This window comes from Tachyglossus aculeatus, unplaced genomic scaffold (assembly GCF_015852505.1).
Source record: "Tachyglossus aculeatus isolate mTacAcu1 unplaced genomic scaffold, mTacAcu1.pri scaffold_129_arrow_ctg1, whole genome shotgun sequence".
Classification (NCBI taxonomy): domain Eukaryota; kingdom Metazoa; phylum Chordata; class Mammalia; order Monotremata; family Tachyglossidae; genus Tachyglossus; species Tachyglossus aculeatus.
Genome location: NW_024044857.1, coordinates 446,226 through 465,098, shown reverse-complemented (window position 1 = coordinate 465,098; position 18,873 = coordinate 446,226).

Below are 18,873 nucleotides of genomic sequence, written 5' to 3'. Positions count from 1 at the left end.
AATTGCATCTCCAAGAGGCCTTGCCCAACCAATACCTGATTTCCTCTTCTCACATTCCCTTCTGTGTCGCCCTTCACTTCAATCTGCACCCTTCCTTCACCGCTCTCTCAATCCCACGGCACGTATATATCGATCCATAATCTACATATTTCTATTAATGTTTGCCTCCCCTTCAATGCTTTAAACTCCTTATGAGCTGGGAATATGTCTGTCAATGTTATATTATACTCTCCCAAGCACTTAGAATGGTGCTCTCCACACAATAAGTGCTCGATAAATATGAACGATTGGCCACCAAGATCGTTTGTCACCGATCCATCCCCATCCTCCCCGCCGCCCACCCAGTAGATCCAGCGGATGGAGAACCCTGGAGACGTTGTGGGGAGAGATCTGATTTATGCATGGAGGGGTGAGAAGGTTCTAACTCTCCATCACCGCCGTCTCCCCTGGAAGACCCGCTACCCATCAGTGTTGTCTCCGGCCAAGACTCACTCGTCAGCTGGGAGCGAGCGGGCTCTGGTTTCTGTCGTCCTTCAACCATCCCCCATCCCGTCAGCTCCGGAACGTCGGCCGTGGGAGGATCTCCGGGAGGTGTGCGGGGTCCTGGCTCTTCTAGCTTCCTGCTTGGAGTGTGTCGGGCCCTCAGCGAAGCCGGGCCTTTCCAGAAAACTTCCATGCGGGACTCCCTCCCGGGGACGGGTCACAGGTTGGGCTGAGGCGCCTCATTATGTCCTGTTCGGGCCTTGGCTTACTGGGGACCCGACACCGCTGGGGACCTTGGGGACCTTGGGTGGCGTAGTTGCCCAGTCCCACGTGACAACCCCACTGGGGACCCTGTGATCCGTCACACTGGCGTGCGTCTCACGGGGAGAACCTCCAGAGGACCTGCGGAGGTGACAATAAGGTGTCCATCGTGGTTTCTTTGTCAGTTCCCCACCGGATTCATCCACTTCACGGCTTTGGGGCGGTCATTTTAAAATGCTTTTGATGCACCAGTCCCCTCTCTTTCAGACCTCACTTTAACCCTCCCATTCCTGATCCCACTCGCTACACTCCCTGCCCTCTCTAAGGTTATGCTCCTTGTGTCAACGTCTGTCGGTATTCAATTCTCACCCTCACTGTATGTCTTCAAATCCACATAGGATGCACTGCTACACTGAAGGCACATCTCGTCCAAGAGGCCTTCCCTGGCTAAGCCTTCAATTCCTTGTCTCACCCCTCTTTCTGCATCAACCTGATTTACTCTTTTTCAACCGCCCAGTCCCAGAACATATGTGTACATATCTGTAATATATTTATTGATATTAATGTCTGTCTCCCCTTCTAGACTGTAATAACCCTTTCGGAGGGAACGTATCTGTGTTCAATTATACTCTGCCAAGTGCTTAGTACAGTACTCAGGACACGGTAAATGCTCAATAAATACAGTTCATCGATTGATCAGTTCATTCAATCATATTTATTGAGCGCTCACTGTGTGTGCAGAACACCACTAAGTGCTTAGCACAATCGATCCTGCCCGGACGTCTGAGAGAAGAAAAATGATCTAGCCCAAAAGGGCACCCTGAAAGAGGGGGTAATAATAATAATCGCAATTATTAAGAGCTTACTATGTGCCATGGGCTGTACTAAGTGCTGGGGTAGAAACAAGATAAAGGAGTTATAAACGAGCCCTGTCCCAGTTACAGTCTAAGTAAGATGGAGTAAGATTTAATCCCCATTTTACAGATGGAGAAACTGAAGCCCAGAGAAGTTAAGTGAATTGCCTAAGGTCTCACAGTGGTCACGTGGCAGAACCGGGATTCGAACCGAGGTCCTCTGACTCCAAGGCCCGGGTCCTTTCCACTAGGAAACGCTGCTTCTCTAAATGTATGAGCCTTGCTCAGAGTCAGTCCAAGGAGAGAGAAACCAAAGTATCAAGGCATCATTAGGAACTGTCTATCCTGGGGGAAAGGACTCCCACCTGGGACCTTCCCCAGGGCATCCTTCACGACCCGGGGTTCAGGGTCGGAGGCACCACGGAGTAGAACACGGACAACAGCATGTCCAGAGCTGATGAAGAGTCTCAGGGTGGATGTAAGGTCCTGAAGGCAGCCGAGGTGAAAAACACGGTCGTGACGGCAAGGTGAGGCAGGCAGGTGGTGAAGGCTTTGTCCCGGCCCTCGGCGGCCGGCATCCTCAGCACGGCCCGGAAGATGTACACGTACGAGACGACGATGGAGACGAAGCAGGAGAAGCCCAAAAGGGACCCGGTGGCTTCGATCACATCGATGACAAGGTGCGTTTCGGAGCAGGAGAGTCGGACCACGGAGGCGATATCACAGAAGAACTGTTGGATCAGGATGGACCCGCAGAAAGGTAGAGAGAACGTCCGAGGGGATAATATCAGTTCAAACAGCCCCCTGCCGAGCGATGAGGAGGCGGCCATCTTCTCACAAGCCCCTCGGTCCATGATGACCCCATAGCGCAGGGGGAGGCAGACGGCGACGTAGCGGTCGTAGGACTTCTCCGTGAGGAGGGACACCTCTGAGGCGGCAAACAGGATCATCGAGAAGAGCTGGGTGGCACAGACCAGGAAGGAAGTGGATCTCTTGTTGTTCAGGGAGTTGTGAATGGATTTAGGGATGGTGACAGAGATGTAGCAGAGGTAGAAGACGGACAGGTTCCTGAGGAAGAAGTACATGGGGTTGTGGAGGCGCCGGTCGATGACGGTGACGGCGACGATGAGGAGATTCCCCAACAGCGCCGCCAGGTAGACTGGGAGGAACACCATGGCGTGGACCAGCAGCAGTTCCCGGACCTCCGAGAATCCCAGCAGGAGGAATTCCCTCACTGCCATCCGGTTGGCCATTTCCCAAGGATTGCCGAGACCACCTCAAAATAACAATGAAGTGGAAGATATTTCAGAACCTCAACAGACAATGACAGTCAAATCAATCCATCAATCGTATTTATTGAGCACTTACCTTGTACAGAGCACTATACTAAGCGATTGGGATAGTGTAACATAGCAAAGGTGGCTGACATGTTTGCTGCCCACGAGGATCCTATGGCTATAGGGGGAGACATACATTGAAATACATTTCAAATATGTTCATAAGTGCTGTAGGGATGAGATTGGGGGGAATAAGGGGTGCAAACCCAAGGGCAAGGGCAAGACACAAGGGAGAGGAAGTAGGGAAAATGAGGACTTGGGGAAGGCCTCTTGGAGGAGATGTGTTTTTAATAAGTCTCTGAAAGTGGGGAGAGCGATGGGCTATCAGAGTTGACAGCGAGGTCTAGTGGAAAGAGCGAAGACCTGAAAGCCAGAAGGAACTGGGTTCCAGTCCTGGCTCTGCCACTTTCCTTCTGTGTGACCTTGTGCAAGTCACTTCAGTTCTCTGTGCCTCAGTTCTCTCATCTGAAAAATGGGAATTAAGCCCATGAACCCCATGTGGAGCAGGGCCTGTGTCCAACCTGATAACCTTGGATCTACCCCAACCTTTAGAACTGTGATGTCAAATACAATCATTATTATTGTTATATGAGGAGGGAGGGAGTTCTAGGCCAGTGGAAAGGCATGGGCATCAGCAGCGGGATAGATGATAGCAAAATATCGTGCGTAGGTTGGTTTTAGACGAGCCAAATGTTTGGACTGGGTGACCCTGAGAAGCTGCCCCTCTTAGCTTTCAATCTTCAGACAGAACGAAACCAATATCAATCAATCGATCACATATCCTGAACACCTACTATGTGTAGAACGCTGTGCTGAGCACAACCAATTAAATGATTTCTCACCAGATGTCTTCTCCTGTTTCATGACAAATCTGGGGTAGGACAGCCTTTTCTCTCCTACGTGAGCTTAACCTTCATCTAGTTGTCAGTGACGGCCCTCTCAAAGGACCGTGTCTAATGTAGCCACCGTCGTTCTCTTCCTCACAACTGAGCACGGTGCTTTTCTGATGGTAGGGGCTTAGTAAACACCACTGAGACGGCAGACGTTACCAGCTCTGATCATGTTTCCCCGCTCCTCACGAACCTCCAGTGGTTGTCCGTCCACCTCTGCGTCAGACAGAAACTCCTCACCTTCATATTAAAAGCTCTAAATCCCCTCGCCCTCTCCGATCTCACCTCGCTACTCTCTTACTACAAGCGAGCCCGCACACTTCGCCCCTTTTATGCCAACCTATTCACCGTAACTCCATCTCGTCTCTCCCGCCAACGACCTCTCATACACGTCCCGTCTCTTCCCGAGACTGTCCTCCCTCTTCGTAGCCGACAGTCGTTCGCTCTCCCTACCTTCAAAGCCTTATTAAAATCACATCTCCTAGAGGCCTTCACCGACTGATTCCTGACTTCCTCTTCTCACACTCCCTTCGTGTTGTCCTTCACTTCAATCTGCTGCCTTCGTCACTGCTCTCCCGATCTCACGACCCTTATATATAGATCCATAATCTATGTATTTCTATCAATGTTTGTCTCCACTTCTAGACAGTAAGCTCCTTACAAGCAGGGAATAGGTCTGCCAGTCTTATATTTTATTCTCCCCAGCACTTAGCACAGTGCTCTGTACACAGTAAATGCTCGATAAATATGATTGATTGGCCACCCAGATCGTTTGTCACCGATCCATCCCTGTCCATCTCTGCCGCCCACCCAGTAGATCTAGGGGATGGAGAGCTATGGAGGCGCCGCGGGGAGAGATCTGTTTTACACATGTAGGCCTGAGGAGATTCTAGTTATCTGCCACCGCGGGCTCCCCTGTTAGACTCCTTACCCACCAATGTTCTCACCGGCCCAGACTCACTGGTCAGCTGGGAGCGAGCGGGCTCTGGTCTCTGTCGTCCTTCAACCGTCCCCCGTCCCCTCAGCTCCCAGACGTCTGCTGCGGGAGGATCTCTGGGAGGTGTGCGGGATCCTGGATCTTCTGGCTTCCTGCTTGGAGTGCGTCGGGCCCTTGGCCAAGCCGGGCCTTTTCAGAAAAGCTCCCTGCTGGATTCCCCCCGCCCCGGGAGACGGGTCACACGTTGGGCTGAGGGGCCACATTATGTCCTGCACGGGCTTGGCTCCCGCGGTGGTCCGGCGCCTTTGGAGACCTTGGGGACCTTGGGAACCTTGGGTGAGGTAGTGGCCCCGCCGCACTTGACAACCCCACTGGGAACCGTGTGACCCGTCACACTGGCGTGCGTCTCATGGGGAGAATCTCCAGAGAAACTGCGGAGGTGACAATCAGGTGTCCATCTTGGTTTTTTGTCAAGAACCCACGGGCTTCATCCGCTTCAAGGCTGTGGGGTGGCCATTTTTAATTGGTTTGGTTGTTCCAGTCCTCCCTCCTCCAGACCTCACTTTAACCCTCCCACTCTTGATCCCACTTGCTATCCTCCCTGCCCTCTCTAAAACTGTGCACCTTCTGTCAACTGCAACCCTCATCACTTCTCCCCACCCTCCTACCTACAACTCCATTCGCTGTTCTCCATCAGCTCCTCTTCCCCTCCTGCATCCATTTATTATTATCATTATTGTTGTCATTATTATGGTTCTTGTTAAGCGCTTACCATGTGCCAAGCAGTGTTCTAAGCTCTGAGGTAGATACAAGTGAATCTGTTTGGAAACAGTCCCTATCTCACTAAGAGTTCACAATCTTCATCCCCATTTTATAGATGAGTTAACTGAGGCACAGAGAAGTGAAGGTACTCATCCAAGGTCACACAGCATTAACCTCTTCGTTGCACATCCAATTGCAAGTAGGTAGAGACTTTTTGCTCTCTCTCGGGGTTATTTACACCTGACTTTCAAGGTCGTGGCTGGAGTCAGACATGCACATCCAATCAGCTGTCGGGAGACCATGGCTCAGTGGCAAGAACCCGGGCCTGGAAATCAGAGGACGTGGGTTCTAATCCTGGCTCTGCCACTGGTGTGCTGTATGGCGTTGGGCAAACCACTTCACTTCTCTAGGCTCCAGTTAATTCTGTAAAATGGGGATGAAGACTGTGAGCCCCAAGTGGGACAACCTGATTACCTTGTATCTACCCCAGCGCTTAGAACAGTGCTTGGTACATAGTAAGCACTTACCAAATACCATTATTATTCTTCTCATTATTATTATGATCCTGTTCCATATAATCCTTCCCTGACTCAGAACCTCGTAGTCATGACTACCTAGCAGGTGCAGCCTTATCACTGAGGTATTCAATTCTCACCCTCATCGTATATATTCAACTCCACATAGGTTGCACTGCTACATTGAAGGCACATCTCCTCCTAGAGGCCCTCCCCGGCTAAGCCCTCATTTCCTTTTCTTCCATCCTTTTATGCGTCCCCCTGATTTGCTCCCTTTTTCACCCTCCCAGTCCCAGAACACATATATTCATAGCGCTTAGTACATTACTGTGCACACAGTAAGCGCTCAATAAATACGATTGAATGGATCTATAAAAATGTATTAATATTACTGTATGTCTCCCGGTCTCGACTGTAATTTCGCTTTGGGAGGGAATGTGTCTGTTATACTCTCCCAAGAGCTTAGTACTTTGTACTTAATACAATAAAACAAGAGAGTAGACAGGTGCCAATACCTCAAAACAGATGAATAGAATTTTAAATTCATACACATATTTAAAAAAATAGAGTAACAAATATGTACAAATATACACAAGTGCTGTGGGGAGCAGAGAGGGGTAGAGCAGAGGGAAGGAGTAGGGATGATGGGTAAGGGAGGATGAGCAGAGGAAAAGGGGGGCTCAGTCTGGGAAGGCCTCCTGGAGGAGGTGAGCTCTCAGTAGGGTTTTGAACAGGGGAAGAGAGATAGTTTGGCGGATATGAAAAGGGAGGGCATTCCAGACCGGAGGTAGGACGTGGGCCAGGGTTCGTGTGGCGAACCACACGAGCAGTGTGACTCAGTGGAAAAGAGCACGGGCTTTGGAGTCAGAGGTCACGGGTTCAAATCCCGCCTCTGCCATTCGTCAGCTGTGTGACTTTGGGCAAGTCACTTAACTTCTCTGTGCCTCAGTTCCCTCATCTGTAAAATGGGGATTAAGATTCTGAGCCTCCCGTGGGATAACATGATTACCTTGTACCCTCCACAGCGCTTAGAACAGTTCTTTGCACATAGTAAGTGCGTAATAAATGCCATTATAATTATTATTAACGAGGCACAGTGAGGAGGTTAGCGGCGGCAAAGGAGCGGAGTGAGTGGGCTGGGCTGGGGAAGGAGAGAAGGGAGATGAGGTAGGAGGGGGCAAGGGGATGGAGAGCTTAGAAAACAATAGTGAGGAGTTTTTGCTTCATGTGAAGGTTGATAGGCAATCGCTGCAGATTTTTGAGGAGGGGGGTGACATGCCCAGAGCGTTTCTGTAGAAAGACAATCCAGTCAGCAGAGTGAAGTATAGGCTGAAGTGGGGAGAGATAGGAGGATAGGAGATCAGAGAGGGGGCTGATGCAGTAATCCAGTAGGGATAGGATGAGAGATTGAACCAACAAGGTTGCGGTTTGGATGGAGAGGAAAGGGCGGATCTTGGCGATGTTGTGAGAGTGAGACCGGCAGGTTTGGGTGATGGATTGGATGTGTGGGGTGAACGAGAGAGCGGAATCGAGGATGACACCAGGGTTGCGGGCTTGTGAGACGGGAAGTGACGGGAAAGTCAGGGAGAAGACAGGGTTTGGGAGGAAAGATAAGGAGCTCAGTGTGGACATGTTGAGTTTTAGGTGGCGGACAGACATCCAGATGGAGATGTCCTGAAGGCAGGAGGAGATACGAGCCTGAAGGCAGGGAGAGAGAACAGGGGAGATATAGATTTGGGTGTCATCTGCATAGAAGCCGTGGGAGAGAATGAGTTCACCAAGGGAGTGAGTATACATGGGGGAACAGAAAGGGACAAAGAACTGACCCTTGAGGAACCCCTACAGTTAGGGGATGGGAGGGGGAGAAAGAGCCCGCGAAAGAGACCGAGAATGAGTGGCCAGATAGATAAAAGGAGAACCAGGGGAGGACGGAATCCATGAAGCCAAGGTTGGATGACGTGTTGAGGAGAAGGGGATGGTCGACAGTGCCAAAGGCAGCTGAGAGGTCGAGGAGGATTAGCATATAGTAGGAGCCATTGGGTACGCCAAGAAGGAGGACATTGGTGACCTTTGAGAGAGCGGTTTCTGTGGAGTGGAGGGAACGGAAGCCAGTTTGGAGGGGGTCAAGAAGAGAGCTGGAGTTGAGGAATTCGAGGCAGCAAGTGCAGGCGATTCTTTCTAGGAGTTTGGAAAGGAAGGATAGAAGGGAGATAGGGCAAAAACTGGAAGGGGTAGTGGAGTCAAGAGAGGTTTTTTTAGGATGGGGAGACGTGGGCATGTTTGAAGGCAAAGGGGAAGAAAACGTTGGAGAGTGAGCGGTTGAAGATGGAAGTTAAGGAGGAGAGAAGAGATGGGGTGAAAACTTTTATAAGATGAGAGGGAATGGGGTGCGAAGCACAGGTGGAGAGGGTGGCTCGAGAGAAGGGAGGAGATCTCGTCTGAAGATACTGCTGGGAAGGATGGGAAAGTAGAGGAGAGGTTTGAGAACAGGGAAGATGGAGGGGGGAGGGGTGACTTTGGAGAGCTCAGACAGGTTGGTGTTAATTTTCCTAATGAAGTAGGAGGCCAGATCGTTTGGGTGAGGGATGGAGGATGGGGAGGAACAGTGGACTGAGGAGGGAGTTAAGTGTCCGGAACAGCTGACGGGGGTGATGGGCATGGGTGTCAATAAGGGAAGAAAACTAGTTTTGCCTGGCAGAGGACAGGGCAGAGGTGAGGCAGGAAAGGATAGATTTTAAGTGAACAATGTTGTCCTGGCGTTTAGACTTTCGCCAGCAGCGTTCAGCAGCTCTGGCGTAAGAGCGAAGGAGGCGGACAGTGGCAGTGATCCAAGGATGTGGGTTAGTGGTGCGAGAGCGGCGAAGGGAAAGCGGAGAAAGCGAGTTGAGTAGAGTAGAGAGAGCAGTAATCTGGTGATGAAGAGTTGGTACAGAGGATAGGGAGGCAAGCTGGGGTGTGATGCGCTAAGAGAGATGGATGGGGTCAAGAAAGCGGAGGTCGCTGTGGGGGAGTAATATAGATTTACAGAGGAGAGGAGTGTGAGAGAGGAGGCAGGTGAGCACCTAGTCAGCCCTCCCATGCTATTTGGATCTTCACTACTCTCCACAGGCATCTCCGCTCCCTGACCCCCCTGAACAGTCCCACCATACTCCAGAGCTGCCATCCACAGGACTCCATCCTCCTCCACCTCCGAGACAAGTTTGCCAAGAGCCCCGGGATGCTGCTTGCCATTAACCTCTTTGACCTGATTTGACTGACCTATGGACAATTCAAGGTCGGTTCTGCATAGTAATTGCTAACTGCAATCTGTGATGACATCGTCTGCATATTTTATTATTCCTATCAAATGTTAACTGCTAATGTCTCTCGATGATGTCATCACCTGCTTATTTTACTGCCATCGTATGTTAATTGTTAACTATTTATTTTTTGCCATCACATAGTAGTTGTTATCTGCTCTCTGTGACATCATCATCTGCCTATTTTTTTGCCATAGCATGTTAATTGTTTACTACCCTCTGGGATGCCATCACCTACTTATATCATTGCTACTGTGTTATTGCTTCTGCACTTCAATTGTTAACCTCCCGCTGTGCTGTCACCTTGCTGACCTCACAATGAACTATGAATTCCCTTGCTCCCAACTGCCATTCACAATCCTCAACTTCCCCTTCCCCTCTCCCACCCAGCTTTTTCCTTCCCTTTGCCCCCCACCACCCCTCCCCCTCACACTCTACCCAGGATCCCTCTGTACCAGCGCCAACACTCAACTCCTCCCTCCCAGTCCCCTCTCTCACCTCCACCCCGCCCCCACCCCATCCCAGTTCTCCTTTCCCATCCCCACCCCTCTTCCCACTCTCCCCACCTAGGCCCCCACCAACTCATCCCAATCCAAACACTCCCCACCCCTCGCACCCTTTCCCCTCCCTCCCCTCCCTCCATAGCTGCTGCCAAGTGTGGCCTCTGGAACCCCCGCTCCTTTATAGGTAAGCTCCCTTTCATACTGGACCTATTCCTTTCCAGCTCTCTACTCCTCCTAGCCCTAACTGAAACATGGCTGTCTCCGGACGACCCGGTCTCCTCTGCTACTCTCTCCAGTGGAGGCGTCTTCTCCTCCCACTCCCCCAGACTCACCGGAAAAGGAGGAGGTGTCGGTTTCCTTCTCGCCCCCCAATGTCGCTTTCGCACTATCCCTCCTCCCCCTTCCCTTTCCTTCCCCTCCTTTAATGCCCACATTATTCGCCTCTACCACCACCTCCAGATTCTTGTTGCCGTCATCTACCGCGCCCTCGGCCCCACCTCCAACTTGTTCAACGATTTTGACCCCTTAGTCACCTTCCTTCTCTCCTTTTCCATGCCCACTCTGATCCTCGGAGACTTCAACATCCACATGGATATCCCTGGTGACTCCTCTGCCGCCCGCCTTCTATCTGTCCATGAAGCTGCCAACCTCTTACTCCACCCCACCTTGCCCACTCACCAACCTGGTAACACCCTCGACCTCATCATCTCCTACCGCTGTACTATCTCCACCATCACCAACTCTGAAATCCCTCTCTCTGATCATAACAGTCTCACGTGCCTCCTCACTCACACTCCTCTCCCCTGTAAATCTATATCACTACTACCTCACAGAGACCTCCGCTGTCTCGACCCCATCCATTTCTCTGAGCGCCTCACACCCCAACTCGCCTCACTTTCCTCTCTACCCTATCTTGATGATCAGATTACTGCTCTCAACTCTACCCTCTCTACTCAGCTCGACTCCCTCACTCCGCTTTCCCTTCGCCGCTCTCGTACCACTAACCCACAGCCCCGAATCACTGTCACTGTCCGCCTCCTTCGCTCTTATGCATGAGCTGCTGAACGCAGCTGGCGAAAGTCTAAACACTATGCCAACCTCGTTCACTTCAGGTTTATCCTTTCCTGCCTTAACTCTGCCCTCTCCTCTGCCAGACAAACCTATTTCTCCTCCCTTATTGACACCCATGCCCATCATCCCCTTCAGCTCTTCCGTACATTTAATGCCCTTCTCAGACACCCTATTCCTCCCCCTCCTCCTTCCCTCACCCCCAATGATTTGGCCTCCTACTTCATTCATAAAATTAAGTACATCAGGTCTGACCTCCCCAAAGTCACTCCCCCACCCTTCTCCAATCCCCCGCCTCTCAACGCTCTCCGCTACTCTCCCATACTTGCCAGCAGTATCCTCAGAGGAGATCTCCTCCCTTCTCTCAAGTGCTACTCCGGCCACCTGTCACCCCATTCCTTCTCATCTTATGAAATCTCTCGCTCCGTCCCTCCTCCACTCCTTAACTTCCATCTTCAACCGCTCACTCTTCACTGGTTCCTTCTCCTCTGCCTTCAAACATGCCCACGTCTCTCCCATCCTAAAAAAACCCTCTCTTGACCCCACCTCACCTTCTAGTTATCGCCCTATCTGCCTCCTACCATTCCTTTCCAAGCACCTTGAACGAGGTGTCTACATCTGCTGCCTCGAATTCCTCAAGGCCAACTCTCTTCTCGGCCCCCTCCAATCAGGCTTCCGTCCCCTACGTTCCACGCGAACCGCCCCCTCAAAGGTCACCAATGACCTCCTGCTTGCCAAATCCAACGGCACCTACTCTATCCTAATCCTCCTGGACCTCCCAGCTGCCTTCGACACTGTGGACCACCCCCTGCTCCTCAACACGCTATCCAACCTTGGCTTCACAGGCTCTGCCCTCTCCTGGTTCTCCTCTTAACTCTCCGGATGTTCATTCTCAGTCTCTTTTGCGGGCTTCTCCTCTCCATCCCATTCCCTTACTGTAGGGGTTCCTCAAGGGTCAGTTCTTGGTCCCCTTCTGTTCTCTATCTACACTCACTTTCTTGGTGAACTCATTCGCTCCCACGGCTTCAACTATCATCTCTACGCTGATGACACCCAAATCTACATCTCTGCCCCTGCTCTCTCTCCCTCCCTTCAGGCTCATGTCTTCGCCTGCCTTCAATACATCTCCATCTGGATGTCTGCCCGCCATCTAAAACTCAATATGTCCAAGACTGAACTCCTTATCTTCCCTCCCAAACCCTGCCCTCTCCCTGACTTTCCCATCACTGTAGAAGGCACTACCATCCTTCCCGTCCCACAAGCCCGCAACCTTGGTGTCATCCTCCACTCCGCTCTCTCGGTCACCCATCACGTCCACTCTGTCACCAAAACCTGCCGGTCTCACCTCCACAACATCGCCAAGATCCGCCCTTTCCTCTCCATCCAAACTGCTACCCTGCTGGTTCAACCTCTCATCCTATCCCGACTGGATTACTGCATCAGCCTCCTCTCTGATCTCCCATCCTCCTGTCTCTCCCCACTTCACTCTATACTTCACGCTGCTACCCGGATCATCTTTGTGCAGAAACGCTCTGGGCATGTTACTCCCCTCCTCAAAAATCTCCAGTGGCTACCAATCAAGTTATGCATCAGGCAAAAACTCCTCACTCTCGGCTTTAAGGCTCTCCATCACCTCGCCCTCTCCTACCTCACCTCCCTTCTTACCTTCTACATCGCAGCCCGCACCCTCTGCTCCTTTGCCGCTAACCTCCTCACTGTGCCTCGTTCCCGCCTGTCCCACCGTCGACCCCCGGCCCACGTCCTCTCCTGACCTGGAATGCCCTCCCTCCGCACATCAGCCAAGCTAGCTCTCTTTCTCACTTCAAAGCACTACTGAGAGCTCACCTCCTCCAGGAGGCCTTCCCAGACTGAGTCCCCTCCTTCGTCTCCCTCCCTCCCTATCCCCATCCTCCCGCCTTACCTCCTTCCCCTCCCCACAGCACCTGTATATATGTTTGTACATATTTATTACTCTACTTATTTTACTTGTACATATTTACTATTCTATTTATTTTATTTTGCTAATATGTTTTGCTTTGTTGTCTGTCTCCCCCCTCTAGACTGTGAGACCACTGTTAGGTAGGGACCGTCTCTACATGTTGCCAACTTGTACTTCCCAAGCGCTTAGTACAGTGCTCTGCACACAGTAAATACGATTGAATGAATGAATGAATAAATGAAAAGGTTATGGTCAGAGAGAGGGATTTCAGAATTGGTGAGGGTGGAGATAGTGCAGCGGTAGGAGATGATGAGGTCGACGGTGTGACCAATTTGGTGACTGGGCAAGGTGGGGTGGAGCAGGAGGTTGGTGGAGTCAAGGAGTGATAGAAGGTGGGCAGCAGAGGAGCCAGCGGGTACATCCATGTGGTCGAAGTCTCCGAGGATCATAGTGGGCATGAAAAAAGAGAGAAGGAAGATAAGTGACTTGCCCAAGGTCACACAGTGGACCCGTGGCAGATCCAGGATTATAGCCCAGATCCCAGGACTCCCAGGCATGTGCTCTTTCCATTAGGAAATGCTGCTTCTCTAGATGGATGAGCTTTGCTCAGAGTCAATCCAAGGAGAGAGAAACCAAAGGATCAAGGCATCATTAGGAACTTTCTAGCTTGGGTGAAAGGACTCCCACCTAGGACCGTCCCCAGGGCGGCCTTCACGTCCTGGTTCCTCAGGCTGTAGATGAGGGGGTTCAGGGTGGGGGCACCACCGTGTAGAACGTGGACATCAGCAGGTCCAGAGCTGAGGAAGAGTCTGAGGTTGGATGTAAGGTACCGAAGGCAGCCGAGGTGAAAAACGCGGTCGTAACGGTGATGTGGGGCCGGCAGGTGGAGAAGGCTTTGGCCCGGCCCTCGGCGGCCGGCATCCTCAACACGGCCCGGAAGATGCACACATACGAGACGACGATGGAGACGAAACAGGAGATGTACATATGATCCGCGGTGACTACGATCACATCAATGACGAAGTGCATTTCGGGGCAGGAGAGTCAGACCACAGAGTCAATATCAAAGAAGAACTGTGGGATCAGGAAGGACCCACAGAAGGGTAGGGATAACATACCAGAGGTTGAGATCACCGAAAACAACATCCCCCCAAGCCATGAGGCAGCGGACATCTTCCCACAGGCCCCTCGGTCCATGATGCCCTCGTAGCGCAGGGGGAGGCAGATGGCAGGGTAGCGGTCTAGGACATCGCCGTGAGGAAGAACACCTCTGAACCACCAAACAGAACCATCGAGAATACCTGGGTGGCACAGCCCAGGAAGTAAATAGATCTACGGTTGGTCAGAGAGTTGTGGTTGGATTTGGGAACAGTGACGGAGATGTAGCAGAGGTAGAGAACGGACAGGTTCCAGAGGAAGAAGTACATGGAGGTGTGGAGATGCCCGTCGAGGACGGAGACGGCGACAATGAGGAGATTCCCCATCAGGGCCGCCAGGTAGACCAGGAGGAACAGCATGGCGTGGACCAGCTGCAGCTCCCGGACCTCCGAGAATCCCAGAGGAGGAATTCCCTCACCAGTGTGGTTGACCATTTCCCAAAGATTGCTGAGACCACCTACAAAAACAATGAGGTGGAAGCTACAAACTCAACAGACAATGACAGTCAAATCAATCCATAAATTGTATTTATTGAGCACTTACTTTGTGCAGAGCACTATGCTAAGCGATTGGGAGAGTGTAACATAGCAGAGTTGGCAGACATATTTGCTGCCCACGAAGAGCTAAGAGATCAGAGGGGGAGACATACATTGAAATAAATTTCAAATATGTACATATATGTTGTGGGTATGAGGGTGAGGAGAATAAGGGGTGCAAATCCAAGTGCAAGGGCAACTCAGAAAGGGGTGAAAGTCAAGAAAATGAGGACTTACTCGGGGAAGGCCTCTTGGAGGGGATATGATTTTAAGAAGTCTCTGAAGGTAGGGAGAGTGATGATCTGTCAGAGTAGACAGCGAGTCCTAGTGGAAAGAGCAAGGGCCTGAGAGTCAGAAGGGCCTGGATTCCAGTCCTGGCTCTGCTACTTGCCTGCTGTGTGAACTTGTGCAAGTCACTACATTCATTCATTCATTCATTCATGTATTCATTCAATTGTATATACTGAGTGCTTACTCTATACAGAGCTCTGTACTAAGCTCTTGAAAAGTGCAATTCAGCAACAGATAGAGACAATTCCTACCCAACAACGGGCTCACAGTCTAGAAGGGAGAGACAGACTACAAAACCAAACAAGTAGATAGGTGTCAGTACCATCAAAATAGATAAAGAAAATTATAGATCCATACACATCATTAATGAAATGAATAGAATAATAAATATTTACACATATACACAAGTGCTGTGGGGAGGGGAAGGGGGTAGAGCAGAGGGAGGGAGTAGTGCCGATTGGGAGGGGAGGAGGAGCTGAGAAAAAGGGGGGCTCAGTCTGAGAAGGCCTCCTGGAGGAGGTGAGCTCTCAATACGGTTGTGAAAAGGGGAAGAAAGCTAGATTGGCAGATGTGAGGAGGGAGGGCATTCCAGGCCAGAGGTAGGACGTGGGCCAGGGATGGACAGCGGGACAGGCGAGAACGAGGTCCAGCGAGGAGGTTAGCTGCAGAGGAGTGGAAGGTGCCGGCTGGGCTGGAGAAGGAGAAGAGGGAAGTGAGGGAGGAAAGGAAAGGGGATTTAGAGCTTTGAAAGCAATAGTGAGTAGTTTATGCTTCATGTGAAGATTGATAGGCAACCACTGGAGATTTTTGAAGAGAGGAGTGGCATGCCCAGAGAGTTTCTGTACAAAGATAAATCGGGCAGCAGAGTGAAGTATAGACTGAAGTGGGGAGAGACAGGAGGATGGGAGATCAAAGAGGAGGCTGCTGCAGTAATCCAGTCCGGGCAGGATGAGAGATTGAACCAGCAAGGTAGCGGTTTGGATGGAGAGGAAAGGGCCTATCTTGGAGATGTTGTGGAGGTGAGACCTGCAGGTTTTGGTGACGGAACGGATGTGTGGGGTGACCGAGAGAATAGAGTCGAGGATGACACCAAAGTTGCGGGCTTGTGAGACGGGAAGGATGGTAGTGCCGTCTACAGTGACGGGAAAGTCGGAGAGAGAGGAGGGTTTGGGATTTCAGTCTTGGACATATTGAATTTTAGATGGCGGGCAGACATCCAGATGGAGATGTCCTGAAGGCAGGAGGAGATACGAGCCTGAAGGGAGGGAGAGAGAGCAGGGACATAGATGTAGATCTGGGTGTTATCAGCGTAGAGATGATAGTTGAAACCGTGGGAGCGAATGAGTTCACCAAGGGAATGAGTGTAGTTAGAGAACAGAAGGAGACCAAGAACTAACCCTTGAGGAACCCCTACAGTAAGGGGAGGGGAGGAGGAGGACGAGCCCACAAAGGAGACTGAGAATGAATGGCCGGAGAGATAAGAGGAGAACCAGAGTCTGTGAAGCCAAGGTTGGATAGCGTGTTGATGAGAAGGGGGTGGTCCACAGTGTTGAAGGCAGCTGAGAGGTCGAGGAAGATTAAGATAGAGTAGGAGCCGTTGGATTTGACAAGAAGGAGTTCATTGGTGACTCTTGAGAGGGCAGTTTCGGTGGAGTGTAGGGCCGGAAGCCAGATTAGAGGGGGTCTAGGAGAGAGTTGGAGTTGAGGTATTCGAGGCAGCAAGTGCAGACGACTCGTTCTAGCAGTTTGGAAAGGAAGGGTAGGAGGGAGATAGGCGATAACCAGAAGGGGAGGTGGAGTCAAGAGAGGATTTTTTTTAAGATGGGAGAGATCTGGGCATGGTTGAAGGCAGAGGGGAAGGAACCAGTGGAGAGTGAGCAGTTGAAGATGGAAGTAAAGGAGGGGAGGAGGGAAGGGGAGAGAGATTTCATAAAATGAGAGGGAATGGGGTCTGAATGGGGTGGATGGAGTACCCCTTGAGAAGAGGGAGGAGATCTCATCTGAAGATACTGCTGGGAAGGATGGGAGAGTAGAGGAGAGGGTTGAGAGTGGGGGGGATGGAGAAGGGGAAGGGGTGACTGTGGGGCGCTCAGACACGATGGACTTAATTTTACTAATGAAATAGGAGGCCAGGTCGTTGCGGGTGAGGAATGGAGGAGGGAGAGGAACAGGGGGCCTGAGAAGGGAGTTAAATATACGGAAGAGCTGACGGGGATGATGGGCATTGGTATCAATAAGGGAGGAAAAATAGTACATCTAGGGGCTGGAGAGCCACGGAGACGTAGGGGGAGAAATCCGTTTTACGCATAGAGACGTGAGGAGAGTCTAGTTCTCTGTCACCGCCGGCTCCCCTGTAAGACCCCCAGCCCATCCGTGTCCTCCCCGGCCCAGACTCACTGGTCAGTCTGGAGCGAGCGGGCTCTGGTCTCTGTCGTCTTTCTACTGTCCCCCGTTCTCTCAGCTCCCGGACGTAGTCCACGGGAGGATCTCTGGGAGGTGTGCGGGGTCCTGGCTCTTCTGGCTTCCTACTTGGAGTGTGTCAGCCCCTCGGCGAAGCCAGGCCTTTCCGGAAAAGCTCCCTGCGGGACTCCCTCCCAGGGACGGGTCGCAGGTTGGGCTGAGGGGCCTCATTATATCCTGCAAGGGCCTGGCTCCCCCGGGGGTCTGGCGGCCCTGGGGACCTTGGGGACCTTGGGTGAGGTAGTGGCCCCGACGCACGTGACAACCCCACTGGGAACCGTGTGACCTGTCACACTGGCGTGCGTCTTACGGGGAGAACCTCCGGAGAAACTGCGGAGATGACAATCAGGTGTCCATCTTGGTTTTTTGTCAAGAGCCCAAGGGCTTCATCCGCTTCAAGGCTGTGGGGCTGCCATTTTTAATTGGTTTGGTTGTCCCAGTCCTCCCTCCTCCAGACCTCACTTTAACCCTCCCACTCCTGATCTCACTTGCTAACCTCCCTGACTTCTGTATTACTACGCTCCTTCTGTCAACTACCACACCCCTCACTTCTCCCCACCCTCCAACCCACAGATCATTCACTGTTCTCCATCGGTCCCTCTTCCCCTCCTGCATCCATTTATTATTATTATTATCATTACTATGGTTCTTGTGAAGTGTTTACTATGTGCCAAGTAGTGTTCTAAGCACTGGAGTAGATACAACTGAATATGTTTGGACACAGTCCCTATCCCACCAAGGGTCCATAATCTTCAACCCCATTTTACAGATGAGTTAATTGAGGCACAGAGAAGTGAAGTGACTTATCCAAGGTCACACCGCATTAATGTCTTCGTTGCCATGAGAATTTGGGTTGGTTCAGGGACATCCAAGTGCAGGTAGGCATTTACACCTGACTTTCAAGGTCGTGGATAGAGTCAGACATGCACATCCAATCAGCTGTCGGGAGACCGTGGCTCAGCGGAAAGAGCCCGGGCTTGGAGGTCAGAGGACGTGGGTTCTAATCCTGGCTCTGCCACTGGTCTGCTGTATGGCCTTGGGCCAGCCACTTCACTTCTCTAGGCTTCAGTTACCTCTTCTATAAAATGTGAATGAAGATTGTGAGCTCCACTGGGACAACCTGAATACCTTGTATCTACCCCAGCGCTTAGAAAAGTGCTTAGCACATAGTAAGCGCTTACCAAATACCATTATTATTCTTCTCATTATTATCATGATCCTGTTCCATAGAATTCTTCCCAGACTCAGAATCTCATCTCTCTGCCCTTCCTCTTTTCTCTCTCCCTTTCTCTCTCCATCTCCTTCCCTCTTTCTCTCTCTTTCCTTCTCTCTCTCCCCCTCTCCTGTTCCTTCCTTCTGGTTCCCATCTTTCCACCTCTCCTCTCCTCTCCTCCCAAAATGCACCGCAGGAGTTCTCCTCTGGTGTTAGCTCAAACTTCACAACCACGGAATCCATGGCATTCTCCTTCGGGATCCTGATTCTGTTACAGCTCATTGCCGGGGACACCGTGAATGCCTTCCTCCTCCTGTTTGATAACCGCATAGTCTTTGCCAGCTCCAAATCTGGGCCCTCCAATTTG